Raw genomic sequence first — 16,142 nt, forward strand, 5'->3', positions numbered from 1 at the left:
AGCTGAAGAATGTGCTGGCTGTATAGGAAGTGCTGTGGGAATGACCGTGTGTGTACTTCTGGGAAGAACGGAGTGAAGCATCTCTTCTGTAAAGCTAGTCACAATGCTGCACCTTCTGGCTCTCTACTGAGTTTCGTATGCAGCATACATGCTTTAATATTTTAATATGTTTGTGCATTAATAGCTTCAGTTTAGCCACTTTGCTGCTAAGATTTTGCCATCCAATTCCCCGGGGCTCTTTATAAACATGTAGTGTGTCACACAGAAGTGGTCTCTGGTCTGTTTCTCCCTCTGCGCCTTGGAGCACTTTGGCTTGTCATTCATCAGGGTACACTCGGCATTACTGACTGTATATGTCTCAGGGAAAAAGAATTATCTTTCTTCTCCTTTTCCTTTTTTTTTGGGACAGGATTTCTCTATGTAGTTGTACTGGAACTTATGTAATCAGGAGATCAGGTTGACCTCAAACTCACAGAGATCTGCCTTTCTCTGCCCGCTAAAGGCTGAGGCTAAAGGAGTACACTACCATGCATGTTCAGCTCAATATTTCTTTTTTAAGATTTATTTATTTTTTATGTATACAATGTTCTGCCTGCATGTGTCCCTGCAGACAGAAGTTGGCACCAGATCTTATTACAGGTGGTTGTGAGCCACCATATGATTGCTGGGAATTGAACTCAGGACCTCTGGAAGAGCAGTCAGTGCTCTTAACTACTGAGCCATCTCTCCAGCCCCTCAATAATATTTAAGGCACGCTGAAGAAGGCTTTATGTTGGAGCACCCTCACAGGTGTGGGATGAGAAACGCAGCCGACCTTCTAATGTCTCAAGGGCACGTGTAAATTTACAGCCCCAGAACAAGGTGAGGGGCAGTGGACGGAACATTACGGAAGGAAAGAGTCATAGTTTTGTCAGCTTGTCACAAACCTAGACACACCTGGGAAGAGGGAATCCCAGCAGAGGGGTCTGGGAGCTTATCTGTGAAGCCTTTCCTCAACTGCTCATTGACGTGCAAAGGCCCAGCCCAGTGTAGGTGGTGCTGACCTGGGTAGTTGGGCCAGTGGGAAAAAAAAAACCAGTAAGAAGTGTCCTGGCTACTTTTATGTCAACTTCACACCAGCTAAAGTCATCTGAGAGGAGAAAATCTGTGAAGAAAATTCTTCATGAGGTGGGGTTGTAAGCATGCTGTAGGGCATTTTCTTAGTGACTGATGGAGAGGGCTCAGCCCGTTTGGGTGGGGCCATCCCTGGGTTGGTGGTCCTGGGTTCTGTCAGAAAGCAGGCTGAACAAGCCGTGGAGAGCAAGCCAGTAAGCAGCTCCCCTCTATTGCCTCTGTGTTAGCTCCTGCCTCCAGATTCCTGCCCTGTTTGAGTTCCTGTTCTGACGTCCTTTGGTGATGGACAGTGATGTGGAAGTGTGAGCTAAGTAAACCCTGCCCTCTCCACGTCGCTATTGGTCATGGTGTCTCATCACAGCAATTCTCATCCTAACGAAGACGAGTGGGTACCAGGATAGTGGGGTGTTGCTGCGGAAGACGTGGCCATGCTGTTCTGGAAGACTGTAGAAGGGCTTTGGAACTTTGGGCTAGATAAGCCACTTAGTGCTGAGAGCCCAGTGAGCCGTTCTGTAGGAGCTTGTAGGAACTTGGAAGACAGGAATGCTGAGGGCAACGCAGACGGTGGAGACTTGGGCTTGTGAAGTTTCAGAGGAAAATTTAAAGACTCTGCCTGGTCAATTTGTTATTTTGAATTAAAATTCTGTATTTCTGGCTGGCGGGAGCTGAAGAATAATCAGCTGTGATTAACAAGAGAGCAGAATCACTCAGGTGAAGCCTTTTGCTTTGCTAGGATATTGAGTGCTAGTCAGAAGGAGCTGAGAGACGAGCAGTAATTAGTCCATATCTGTAGCTGACTTTTGTGTAGAAATATTGTTATACATAAAAGACATATATAGGATATAGTTTATTTATTTTAAATATATTGTTAGTGTGTGTGTGTGTGTGTGTGTATGTGAATGTACGTGTGTCACAGTTTGTGTGTGGAGGTCACGTGTGGAACCAGTTCTCTTTTTTACTTATACATAGGTTTCAGGGATTGAACTCAGGTTGCCAGCCTTGTGAAGCAAGTGTTTTACCTCCTGAGCCATTTTGCCAGGCCTTGGATAGATTCTAATAACTCAGTACAGACATTTAGTTTGTTTTTAGTAATTGTGACTATCATGTCAGCAGGCTACGAGGAGTCACTGACAAATAGTTTATAAATTGGATGGAAGGTCTCATGGGTTGAAGAACATGCAAATTCATTAGGAAACCACTTCCTAAGTATAACTCCAGTATCACAGACACTGAGAGCAACAATTAATAAATGGACCTCCTGAAACTGAGACGCTTCTGTAAAGCAAAAGACACTGACAAAATGACAGCCTACCGAATGGGAAAAGATCTTCACCAACTACACAGCAAACAGAGGACTGGTGTCCAAAATATACAAAGAACTCAAGAACCTTGACATCAAAAGAACAAATAATCCAATAAAAAATGGCGTACAGACCTAAACAGAGAACTTTCAACAGATAAATCTAAAATGGCTGAAAGACACTTAAGGAAATGCTCAACTTCCGCACTATCAGAGAAATGCAAATCAAAACAACTCTGAGATTTCATTTTACACTTGTAAGAATGGCCAAGATAAAAAAAAACCACTGATGACAACTTATGCTGGAGAGGATGTGGGTAAAGGGAACGCTCCTTCATTGCTGGTGGGAGTACAGACTTGTACAGCCGCTTTGGAAATCAGTATGGCAATTTCTCAGAAAATTAGGAGCAATCTACCTCAAGACCCAGCAATACCACTTTTGGCTATATACCCAAAGGATGCTCAATTGTACCACAAGTACATGTGCTCAACTATGTTTATAGCAGCACTATTCATAATAACCAGAACCTAGAAACAATCTAGATGTTCCTCAACTGAAGAACGGATAAAGAAAATGTGGTACATTTACACAATGGAGTATTACACAGTGGTAAAAAATAATGACATCTTGAAATTTGCAGGCAAATGGATGAACCTAGAAAAAAAACCATACTGAGAGAGGTAACCCAGACCTAGAAAGGCAAATATAATATGTACTAACTCATAAGTGGCTTTTTGACGTAAAGCAAAGGAAAACCAGCCTACAATTCACAATCCCAGAGAACCTAGACAACAAAGAGAGACATACAGGGAACTACATAGGAAAGAGAAAAAGACAGGATCTCCTGAGTAAATCTGAAGCATGGGGATCATGGGAGAGGGGAGAGCAGGAGAAGGGAGGAAGGAAGGGGAGTGGACAACAATGTGCAGCTCAGTGAAAACGGAGAAAAAAGAGTGCAAATTCATACAAAGAAAACAATTTCTTCAAGAAGCAAAACTGAAAAGAAAACATGTCAGAATATTTCTATGAGAATTATTTATAGTCATTGTTTTCACACTTCAGGAGAGATTTACTTTACATTTGGACAGCTAGAAAGTTCTCTTTGTTTTCTCAGGAGAGGTAAGACTTGAAATTAGGATCACAAAACAACTTCATGTTTTATAACTTCATGCTGTATAAAAGCTAAGTATTTGAGTCCATTAGAAGTAGTGTTATACTTTCCTGTTCAAATAATTTGAAATACTGTGGCTGGGAGATGGCTCAGTGCTTAAGAGCACTGGCTGCTCTTCCAGAGGACCTGGGTTCAGTTCCCAGCACCCATAACTGTCTTAACTCCAGTTCCAGTGGATCTTATGGCCCCTTTTGACCTCTGTGGGCACCAGGCCACTCACATGATACATAGACATACATGCGGACAAAACCTCTCTACTCATAAAAGTAAAAATTAAAAACAATAAAAATTGAAATAAGTTTCAATGATAATAGTAGTAAATTTCATTTTGGGTGTTCCATGTCTCTGAAAATGACTGTGAGCTTCAAAGTCACTCAAGCAGGTTTAGAAGCACCAATGCAAGATGTTCTAGATTATTAATATCATTAATATAGTATAGGGCTTGATGGGGCAGTTGATAAATAAAAATACAGTTTGAAAGGTGTGTGCTGGTAATTTTTACTTTACTTTTATTTTTTTTTTTTGTTTATTGAGACAAGATTTCTCAGTGTAACAGCCCTAGCTGTCCTGGAACTTTGTAGATCCACTTGCCTCTGCCTCCCAAGAGCTGGGATTAAAAATGTGTGCCACTGTCTGGTGGGAATTTTCCTTTTCAAAATGAAAAATAACAAAATCAATGAACTGGAGCAGATATGGCTGATTATAATTACTATACTTGTCGAGGTTATTGACTAATAGATGGTTCACCAGAGTTTCCCACAGTATCTTGAGAAAACTAAATGAGCAAAGGAGTCATTTTAATCCTGCTGAGAAGTCATTTGTTCTGAAATAGTTAAAGTAAAATGTAAAGATTTTGCAACTACATATAACCTGACTAGTTAGCTTCTAGATGACATATTTGGGTTTGTGTAAAATTGTATTAGAAGAAATTAGCTGGAAATATGATACATAAAATAAGCAAGACACAGGAATAGTTTACCCCAGAGTAGTAACTGTAAAGACAGAGATAGAGCATGGGCTTGACGGCTATGTGGGTTAGCTCCTGTAGCCCAGGCTGGCCTTCAACTCGTGTGTGCCACCATGTTCATTTTACCCGGTGCCAGGGATTCACCCCAGGACTTCATGCGTGGTAGGTAACAACTCTGCCATCTGAGTTACATGCCCCATTTTCTTCCTTTTATCTTTTGAGATGGAATCTTCCTGTGTAGCTCAGGCTGGCCTTCGACTTGCATTTCTTTCTTTGCCCGCTCAACTGCTGGGCTTATGGGTGCCAACACACATGGCTGGGGATTCTTGATGCTAATAAGATAAAATAGATGACTCCTAAGTTTTTGTTTAAGCAGTTGGGTCATAGTACCAATTACTACCCTATTATTTGCATGGCAGAAGGAAACAAATTTGATAGGCAAAATGAAAAGCTCTTTTTGTGCCTGTGTGGGAAGACACACTCAATATGAAAGATCTATTAGCTGTGCAAATGGAGAAGACAGTTGGATATTAGCCTTCAGATGCTGGAAATTCAGCAGCACATCAGTCTGTGCAGACGACTTGTCTTCTTTCATTTTAAACCTTAGTTATCAATTCTGGGCAACCGAAAAATTCTCACTCAACATCGTATTATGCTGATTATGACACCGAAGAAATTCCTGAAGATGACTTTTTTGGGGGCTGGCGAGATGGCTCCCTGGGTAAAGGCATCTACCACCAAACCTGACGACTTGAGTTCCATTCCTGAGACCCACACAGTGGAAGGAGAGCATTGACTCTTTCACACACACACACACACACACACACACACACACACACACACACACACACACACGACGATTTGACCACATGGAGATCACTGGTAAACTTACCAAGGCCATTAACCCTTATAGGAGTGAATAGGTAAAAAAATCACATTGCTTGTGTTGTTGGCTACATGAAAACACAGCAACAGTGACTTGCAGTTGTACCTGGAGGGAGAGGGAGGGAACAGTTGTGTTACTGTTTGCTTGCTGAGTTTCTTTTATTTTTAACTTTGGTACTGATGCTTGAACCCAAGGTATGTCCTAAGCCTGTGCTCTCTCACTGAGCTGTACCCTCAGGTCCTGTTTGACGCTCTCTTCAGGCAAACGTTGTGCTGCCTATGCCCTGATCGCTAGAGAGTTGGTGACAGCACAGCAAATGAAATGACCATACCAAGCAGATTCATTGAGCAGGTGGGGCCGAAGGTGGTGGGGTTCAGAGAAGAGAGTTTCGCTTTAACAGGAGCATTGAGATAGGTGGGAGGAAGTGGGTGGGTGGGGTTTCTGGCTTATGGTTTTGTGGATTTAATGATGGGAAATGGTGGGGCATTTTCTTGAATGAATCTTGTTTTCCCCAACGAGGCAGGAGAGTGAGTTGAAGTAAATCCTAGAATGGGCAAGAAGCATCTTTCTGCGATACTACATCTTTGAAACAAGAGAAGATACATTAGGTTTATTTTCATTGTTGTATTTTTTAATTTTTTTTTAATTTATGGTTGTGTATGAGGAGCATGTGAGGAGCCAGAGACGACCTTGGGGAGTCGGTTTTCTCCTTTTACCGTTTGTCCTTCCACCAAGTGACCCTGGGATTGAACCAAAGTGGTCAGGCTTGCATAGCAAGTGCCTTTCCCCACTGAGATACCTTGCTGGTCCGAAATAATAAACTTGTAAAAAGCCCTAACCAAACTGCCAACACTTGGAGGTATCGCATACAGAATAAATAGACTCATGATTTATGCAAGGGCTATTTTCATTCTTCAGTGTTGAATGACACAAAGAAGCATTATTCCATTCTGAGTACAGAACCGATTGTGTGTTGGAAGGCTTATTTTCCAAGAGGGACTTCTGATTTGGACGCAATTATCTTCTTTTCGGAACTTCCTCCCTTGCCTTGAAGCTTCTAGCTGGCTCGGAATCTCCACAATAAGGGCTTCTCAGAATACTCAATCCAGTGACTTTTTTTTTTGGGGGGGGGGGCTTAGCCCCAATACTCAAAATCAAACCCACACTCTTTTTTTTTTTTTTAGTAAATTTTATTAAATTATAAAAGTTTCCATTTCCGCCCCCCCTCCCAACACCCTCCCACTCCCCCCACTCCCCCCCTCCTTCCCCTCCGTCCCCCAGGGCAGTCAGGGTTTCCTGCCCTGTGGGAAGCTCCAGCTCCCTCCCCCTCCCTCCAAGTCCAGGAAGGCGAGCGTCCAAACAGACTGGATCCCCAAAATCCAGCATATGCAGAGGAAACAGGTCCCAGTGTCATAGTCAATGGCTTTTCAGAAAGACCCCGGGCCAGCCACAGTCAGAGAATCCGGCCAAATTCCGAGAATCTGGCTAGATCACGTCCTCGTTCAGTCCCAGTCCAACTGGCCCTGGTAAATTCTCATCAGATCCGTTCCCTTGTATCAGTGGGTGATAGCATCCCTCGCAGTACTGATTTCGTCTTTCATGTTCCTCCTCCTTCCGCTCCCCCTCCGGACCTCGGGGGGCTCAATCCGTTGCTCCAATGTGGGCCTCCGACTGCATAGCTGTCCTTCTCCAGACAAAGGATCTATGGTGATAAGCAAAATATACATCAGTATGGTCATGGGCCACGGCCGATTCAGGCACCCTCTCCTCTGTCCAGAGAGCAATCTGGGGGATTTCTCCTTGGACCTGCAAACCCACACTCTTGATTGCCTCAGGAGGATTACTGCTAATGGCCCTGATTTATTTTCCCTTTTTTATCCTCTCTTCTGCTCCTAAGCTTTGCCTATTTGTTAGTGGAACGTGAGCCAAAATTTTCCAGTTTGAAAAGTATAAAGAAAGGAAAGATACGAATAGGGAAGGAACATAAACACTGAAGGAGACTGGGAGGTGACAGGCAGGAATTACTGTGGCCGTTTGGAAGGGGGCCAGGATGCAAAACGCAGGGCTGTGTAGCTTGCAGGAACTATTTCGTGTTCAGTATGCTTCAGCGACCACACAGAGAAAGCCAAATCGCTCTGGTTAAACTGCTGCCTGATAGTTAGCTATGGAAATTTGACATTAGGTGATCTGCGTTTTCTGTCGGCAAACAGATATAAATATAGAGGCCTGTGGGGCCTGTGGTCTGACTTGCTAGAGAGGACCCCTTGTGGCGAGAGTACTGAACGTCAAGCCAACTTCAAGGCTGGTTGTTTGGAACAACAAACTAAGCAAGTCAGCAAAAACCCCCAAATACTCCACAACGCTCTATAAAATTACACTTCAGATACTAATAGTATTTAGTTGTTTGTTTATTTATTTGTTTGTTTTTTGATAACACCAAACCCTGCAATGCGGTTCTGTTTACATTATATCTTTGAGGAGTTAAGTATAATTTTAAACTCTCCAGTTTTATCAACTTAAATCACACAACTACTGAAAAGCAAAGACTAGGGGTTTTCACATCTATTTTGCAGAAGTACGGGGGGTGGGGGGGCTAGAGAGCAGGGAGGGAAGGCGCAGTGGTTTTCCTGCTAGGCAGGCCAAGTTTACAGTAGAACCTGGGTACCTTATCTTGGGCTCAGTTCAGTAGTCCTGGTTTAGAAAACATTCATTATCAAAACTCTAAAACAAAACCTGCTACTTTGCAAGTGTCAAGTGATCTCTTTATTCCAGAAAAGATGGATTGTGGGATGTAAAACTTACTCTTTGTTTCTCTGTGAAAAGAAACCACTCTGAGATCCTTCCTGGGAGAAAGGATGCTATAAAACAAACCAGGAAGGGCGTTTTGTTAGTAACTAGGACTCTTTAGATAAATGTCCATTATGTACCTTTTAAAGGAGGCTACAGTAAAAATACTCTTTTTTTTTGCAGGCTTTCTGGGAAGTCATGTAAAATGAACCCCCTTTCATAGCTGATGCTCTTTGATGATCCCCAGATCCTGACTTCCCTCTTGGTTCCCTAATATTTGTTCCAAGATGTCTGTGGAGCCAATAAATAAATGCTTTCTTCTATTTTGAATTCAGTCCCTTAAGAACAGGACTGCCAGAGCTCCAACAAATAGTTCGTGTTGTAGTTAGCAGCATTAAAGTCATTTTGTGTGTTACTACGGGAAGAAAACATGACTAGTTGAGGAAGCATGTCCTAAAGGCTCAGAACACAAGCTCAGGTGATGGCATAATGAAGAATTAGGCAGTGAGATGCAGTATTGTTGAGGTGAAGGCTAAGATATGGTTCTGTGAACAAAAGGCTCTATGTATATATACTCTTAGAGTTTATGTATATGAACTCTTATGTTCATGTAAGAATTCATGTTACAGATGGATGGAAATACAGAAAGATATCTTCCTAAGTAGAAAAACCAAAACGTTCAAGGATAAACCTGTTTTTTGATGCCTTAAATTGATGGATTGTTCTACTAAAGAGATTTTGATAACTCTTCTGTCTAGTTTCCTACTGTTATGTGGGCGTTCATACATACAAGAAGCAGAAAGAATGGTAGGCGGTAGGAGGGCGTGTGAAATGGTAAAATCTTAACAGAAACATGCTATTTCAGATGCGACCCAGGGCTCCAGTGGCCCTGAATTTTAAATAATAATGGGGCGAGGATTTCCCAGTTCACAGTTTCTCACTTTAAGTAACTCTAACCAGCTTTCATTGGAAACATTCCTTATTTTGTACAAGGATGATAGAAAGTCAAATCTAACTTATTTAGAGTTTCCTAAGAAGTATGTAGGTCTCTAGGGAAAGTATGTGTCTGGCCTTTTTCAACAAAGTATTTTCAGTAACAAGTTGTCAGTGAGGTCACTGGTGAGCCCAGGATTAGATACCACCCACCCTGGCTTGTAACCTCCCCTTCCTTTCTCATCCTGGGTGAGTAGCGGGCTCGGCTAAAGTGACTGCCCCACCGTCACTGTCTGTCCGTGTGGTCCTCTGCAGCTCTGTGACTAGCAAGAGGCTTTCCCTTACCCTCAGAGTCCTGTCTGGAAAACCCTTCAAGAGCTACACTCAAAGCACAGTTTCTTTATAGGAAGCAGCGAGAGGTAAGAGTCCAGTTTATGACTGAAGAGCTGGGCGTCCGTGCCCTCCTGTTTCTCCCTTGGGTTCCTGAGTCTCTTTTATACGTCATGGGCTTATAATGCGGGGTTTCTTCTGAATGGAGGAGAATCACATTATTATAGGAAATGGGGATGTTTTGACTAGCTGCGATGAGAAATGTAGGCTTTCATGCTAATTTCAGAGTTAAAAATAACTTTCAGACTATGCCAGGGAAAGCTGGTCGCCAAGGTCGTGCTTAGCATTCAGAGAGTTTCTGGCTATAAAAAGCCGTTGGATGCTCTGTAGGGAAAGATAAGATATGGCCTGGATGCCTGTGCTTTGGCATGGGGCTGGGGAAAAGGAAGTAAAGTTGAAACTGTTTGAAGGGGCTTGCTTTCAACCAAAAGTTTCTTCAGAGTAAATGGAAGGTGTTTTGAAGGAGGTAGTGGCAAAGTGCATCCGTTTCTGCATTTAATGTGGTCATATATTGCTTATGTAATTGGCAGTCATATTGGGAGGTTGAGGTATGATCTCAGAGCTGTTTGGCATTTCTAGTCACGGGGAAATCGCAGTGTAGGGTGCTTTCGTTTACTTGAGATGTAGCGTCTATACAGAGAGAAGGTCTGAGTAACTGGAAGCAGTTGCTGTCACCTAAGTCTAGAACAGGACTGGAAGAAGTGAGTTCAAAAGGAAAGAGCAAATCCAGGACAGGCAACAGGAGCTTCATTGACTGCAGAGGTTTTGAATCGCAGATCTATGCCACTAAGAAAGACTTTCAACACGTCTGATGAGACCTGAGATCAGTTACTTAAGACACATAAGTAGGAAAAACAGGGATTCCAATGAGCTTTGGTTCTGGGTTTGTGGCTAGTTCATTCAGCTGGAATGAAAGATCAATGTAGAAAGAGTACTTAGGATTTGAAGCTGTGAATTATCACAGCCACATCTGAATGGGATGTTTGGCTACTCTATCAAGATTTCAGTGTTCATTATAAAGAGATCACCTCAACAGTGTTGTAGGAGGGAACCTAAAATACAGACAGCACAGACATACTCATTTACATTTGCTACAACCTATGGGCAGTTTGAATGTTCCTTACTATTTGAGTGAAAGATTGGGACTTTTTAGAGTAGCACATGTTTAGTGTTCATATTTACATATAATAATCCGTGTTTGTATAGCTGCAATTGTGTTGTATCACAGCCTTTCGGTGCATATAATTTTGTTAATCATCGCTGGATATCCAGGTGCTATGGAAAACGGCTTTTGCATATTTTTATGTGTATTTATGTCATGTATTTATATTCAAGATAATTTTCTTAATCCCCGTTCCTAAGTATGGAGTTGTTGGAATGCAGAATGTTACACTCGAAGGTGAAGCTTGTGATTTTTAAGATGTGTTTTTATCGTTTCTCTTTTAAAGCATTATAAAATTTCTTGTCAGCCAAATAAAACATTTATTAAGTGTTTATGATGTGTAAACACGGATATCAGGCATATGGCTAACAACATACTAAGTATGTGTAAGGACAGAATTGCTTCTACTTACAGAATTCCAATTTATACACATCGACAAAGCTGCATATGGGGTTGAAAGAACTTCTGCTCTTCTTGAAACCAATATGATTGTCATCGATGAATGTGTCACGTTGACTGTAGAGCAATAACCTTTGCAAACCCTGCTCGAAAACCGTGTATGCATAATGCCGATTTATAGACATTTATAATCCAGCTGTGAGAAATAAATCGCAAGACCAGGAAGAGGCAGTAAACTGGGAAAAATCACAATTATTTGGAGCAAATCTATAGGCTGCAGAATTGGAAGAAAAAGGAGTAAAGGCAGGGAATAAGGCATCAATTGGTAGGAGCTGGGAAAGAAGGGATCAGGTTTTTAAATTGTTGAACTGAAGTGTGATTGCAGATTGAAGGAATGATGGTAGAAGTGTCAGAGGTGGTGGCTTGTACAGAGAAATCAGCTTGGATGGGGGCAGAGATTCTAGTGTTATTTGATGGGAGATGAGGTGTAGAGTCATGATTTATTTATTTATTTATTTATTTATTGATTTATTTTGGTTTTTCAAGATAGGGTTTCTCTGTGTAACAGCCCCAGCTGTCCTGAAGCTAGCTCTTGTAGACCAGGCTGGCCTGGAACTCACAGAGATTCGCCTGCCTCTGCCTCCCAAGTGCTGGGATTAAAGGCACGTGCCATCACTGCCTGACAAGTTGTGAATTCTTAAAAGACATACGTTGCCTCTTTTTAAAAAGAACTTTCAACCATGACCTATCATTTTTGGGTGGTATGTGGCGGGGCCCCTTAACCATGGACGGGCAGCAGTTCCTTAGTCCCTGTGGATTTTGGTTTGCATGTTTCTCTTTTATTTGGAATAGGAAAGATTCCTCTTTAAGAAGAGAAGTAGGCAGCCAAGGCTTGCCTGAAGAGATACTATGTATCTTGTAGCAAAGACTTAAACATAGTATTTATTTGTAAATGAACACACATAGTATTTATTTGTGGCCCACATAGTATTTATTTGTGGATCATTGGTTCATGGAAATGTTAGTCTAGAGCTTCAAAACCTTGTGTTTTTTCCCCCGATTCTTGATTGTATATTGGATTTTAAGTGACATTGTGCTGTGAGATGGAAACTCTGAGTTTGTCCACGTGGTTAATCTAAGGGAAATGACAGACAATTGGGACTACAGAATTTCTGAAACTAAGGCCTGATACCCACTGTTACTGACTTTCACGGACTTAACCATGCCTCATAACTCTATGGCTGCTGCCTGGAACTTGGGCGGCAATCTGTAACCATAGCTAACTTTAGGGGCAAAGACGTGACTTCAAATTCCTGTGTGCAAAATTGTTGCCTTGGCACCTCTTTTCCTTTCCTTGTCTTTCATTTCTTGCTTTTTAAAAGTTAATTTTTTGGAGGGGGGGTGTGTAGGTGCCATTTTTTTTTTTGTGTGTGTGCATATGCCATGATGCATGTATGAAGGGTGAAGGGTAACTCCGGGGAGTTAGTTCTCTCCTTTCACTGTACCTCAGCTTGTCTGGCTGGGTGGCAGGTGCCTTTACCCACTGAGCCATCTCCCATCCTCCCTTTAATTTTCTTAACCCCTGTGTACTTCCGGTCTCTCCTGTCAGTGGGAAAATTGATTTGATATAGGCAGAGCAATGTTTAATGTAAAGAACGCCTCTCCCACACTAGGGCGTGAGTGTTTCAGCTCTCCTTTAGTTTCATGCTATTCAAAGTATGATCTGCTGCTCTCAATTTGTTGCTGGTCCCAGCGAGGACATAAATAGCTTGTGCCAAAGTGTAAATCGGCTGTACTGGAAGCATTTCGTAGCAGGACTCTGCGGATGAATGAAGCAGTTAATGATTTACGGTTTCGTGAGAACTCCTTGCAGAACTCACCTGGAATAGCATTGCTTAAGTTAAACCGAGCATTGATCTCCCCTACCAACATATGTCAAGGCAGAGTGCTGGGATGAAGGCATGCAGTTATTACATAATAGATGGATGCCAGTACAGAGTCCCTGACGCACCTCATTGAGAAGCCCACAGAGTGGCTGATAGGCAAGATTATTAAGGTTATTAAAGGAACGGGGGGCTACTCTAATACTCACTTAGAACTTATTTTAAATGCTATAGATTATTGTTATTGAAACAAAGATCCCGCCTTCATGGTGATTCCATGTGTGTGTGTGAGAGAGACGATTCAGAAATAAAATCTATTCTGAGACTTACCCCAGCCAGGTATGCCCTAGTTTAGGGTTGAAGATTATAAAGTGGCTTCGCTGAAATTTATAGGATTAACAATTTTTCTTAAAAGATTGATTTTTAGTTCAAGTGTATGAATGTGCACACCACATGCATGCAGTGCCCGTGGAGGCCAGAAGAGGGCATCAACTCTATTGGCACTAGAGTTACAGCCGGTTGTAAAGTTGCCATGTGGATGCCGGGAACTGAACTCAGGTCCTCTGCAAGAGCAGCCAGAGTTCTTAGCTGCTCCATTCTCTGACTGACTTACTTTTCTACCAGGCTTTGTAGTTTCTGTTTTCCCCAGTAAGGGATAACAAAGGAAGCATAGTTTTAAGAACCAAGTGATCTGTACTTGATTCTTTTGTTCGTCTATGTAACATCCCTGCTTGCCGTCCTGTGTGTACCCCCCCCCCCAGTTAATTTGTAAGACTACAATATTTAGGTAAAGAAAAAAGGACAGCCGGGTGGTGGTGGCGCACGCCTTTAATCCCAGCATTAGGGAGGCAGAGGCAGGCAGATCTCTGTGAGTTCGAAGCCAGCCTGGTCTACAAGAGCTAGTTCCAGGACAGGCTCCAAAGCTACAGAGAAACCCTGTCTTGAAAAACCAAAAAAAAAAAAAAAAAAAGAAGAAAAAAGAAAAAAAGGACATAATGCTGTGTGTACTCATGTGTTTGATGTGGTGCCCCTCCCCGTTTGTGTAGATATGTGTGGTAACTCATGTAGACCTCCATCTTGCAGATGGCTTCTTTGTATTTCTTATGAAGGACAAACCAGAATTAATGGATATATTTGCAGCTTCTTCTGGTATTTCTTGTGTGTTTTATGTTGCAATTCTTAATGTTCATATATCTTGATATGTTTTTGTGGGTATATTTTTGGATAAATTCATGGAAGCAGAAGTCTCATTTTTAAAGCTTATAAAAATTGCAGGTATGGTGCACGTACCTTTAGTACCAAGATAGGGAGGCAGAGGCAAGCGGATCTCTGTAAGTTCGAGGCCAGCCTGGTCTACAAAGTGAGTTCTAGGACAGCCAGAACTACATAGTGGGACCCTGTCTACAAACAAAAGGTTCATGTCCAAGCTTAGACAGGAGGATTTTCAGGAGTTTGAGGCTGGCTTGTGCTTTTAAATAATGTGTTTCAAACAGAGTAAGACCCTGTTTCAAAAAAAAAAAAATGAAGTTGGGGTGGAGGGATGGCTCAGTTGATAACGTGCTTACCAGAAGTATGAGGAACTGAGTTTGAGCCCTAGCACCCATGTAGAAACCTGACTGGTGGTGTGCGCTTGTAATCCCAGAGCTGGAGAGGAAGAGGCAGGTAAGTCACTGGGACTCACTGTCCATGCCTAGTCAGTGAGAGATTCTGTCTCAGAAACCAAGGTGAACGGTTCCTCAAGAAAGCCACCCAGTGCTGACCTCTGGTCTCCACGCACCATACCCACGTGTGCACTTGTGCACACAGAAACAGTCCCCCCCCCCACTTCAAGTGGGAGGTAGAAGCACCTAGGAGTTCAAGGTTAATCTCTCTGTATGGTCAGTTTGAAGCTATTCTGGGCTACCTGAGGCTCTGAAGATAATAGTTTTTGTTTTGATTTACTTTTTGTTAATTATGAGTGATGTTGAATAATTTCATGTTCTTCCTGGGATAAAACATGTGTATATATTAAATTATTATTATGATTGTATGTGTGGAGTGGCATGTGAATGCCCCAGTGCATGCATAGAGGTGGGAGGATAATTAGGCAGAGTTAGTTTTCTCTGTTTTTGATCCCAGCACTTGGAGGCAGAGGCAGAGTCAGAGGCAGACAGAACCAAGGATTGAACTCAGATGCCCAAGCTTGTATGTCATGTGCCTTTATATACAGAGTCATCCAGCTGGTCCCTAAAACACATTTTAAGGGAAACGCTTCCCCACTGTCGCAAAATAAAAATGATCTGTGTTTTTAAATTTGAAGCTGACATGGCATTAGGAGTTAATTGTTTCTGGCTGTGCAGGTTTTAGATGCCGAACTGCTAATTCTTCAGTGCTCTGTGGAACATGGTGGATGTGCTCTCTGTTGGAAGTTTATGTGGTGACTTCAGAGACTTGGTTCCTATCAAATAGTTAACCAGTTTCGGTTTTACTGACAGTTTTCCCTGACACTTTTGGGAGCTCGAGCCGCATGCACTTTCATCCCATTCCAAGCATCTCCCTGTATCATTTCCTCAACGTGGGCGTTGTTCTGTATTTTTGATTGTGATAACTTGACACAGTTTATGAGGGTATCATGGATTCTTACCACATGTTTTATTGGCAGAGAAGGCTGACATTATCTGTACATTGTGATTTAACTGCAGTTTTTCTTGGGACACTATGTAGCCCTGACTAGCTTGGAACTCTCTACGTAGACCAGGCTGAATTTGAACTCAGAGAGCTGCCTGCCTCTGCCTCTTGAGTGCTGGAACTAAAGGTGAGCCCCACCACATTTGGTACTGATAAATTTGTGGTAACTCTGTGTAAACAAGACTCAGACATCTGTCACAGTCTGTTGGAGGGCCCCTGAATGGCTGAGCCAGAATTCCTGCTATAAACAGTAATTACTTTATTTAGAAGCAGCACCGCCTAACTGTCCATGCTGAATTTCCTGCTGAAAAACTTCTATGTGCTTATTGGCCTGTTGTATTTCTTATTATATAAATTGCCATCAAGAAATTTTGCCTGAGTTTTTTTATTGAGGCCTGAAATATATTCTACCATAACAAACCAAATTAGATTATTTTGTGTCTGATTTACGCATAAGTAGTTGTTCACGTTTCTGATTTTCAT

The 16,142-nt window shown here is 42.2% G+C and overlaps 1 protein-coding gene across 1 annotated transcript in view; it reads left to right on the forward strand.

The window, feature by feature from the left end:
• The first annotated feature begins 9,389 nt into the window (after nt 1-9,389).
• The window catches only part of Ctnna3 (catenin alpha 3), a 1,405,098-nt gene continuing 1,398,345 nt past the window's right edge, over nt 9,390-16,142 (forward strand). Inside the window, exon 1 of the mRNA XM_048451587.3 lies at nt 9,390-9,577. The gene's annotated coding sequence lies outside the window, so the exon portion shown is untranslated. The remainder of the gene's footprint in view (nt 9,578-16,142) is intronic.

This window comes from Myodes glareolus, chromosome 18 (assembly GCF_982192425.1).
Source record: "Myodes glareolus chromosome 18, mMyoGla1.1, whole genome shotgun sequence".
NCBI classification, from domain to species: Eukaryota; Metazoa; Chordata; class Mammalia; order Rodentia; family Cricetidae; genus Myodes; species Myodes glareolus.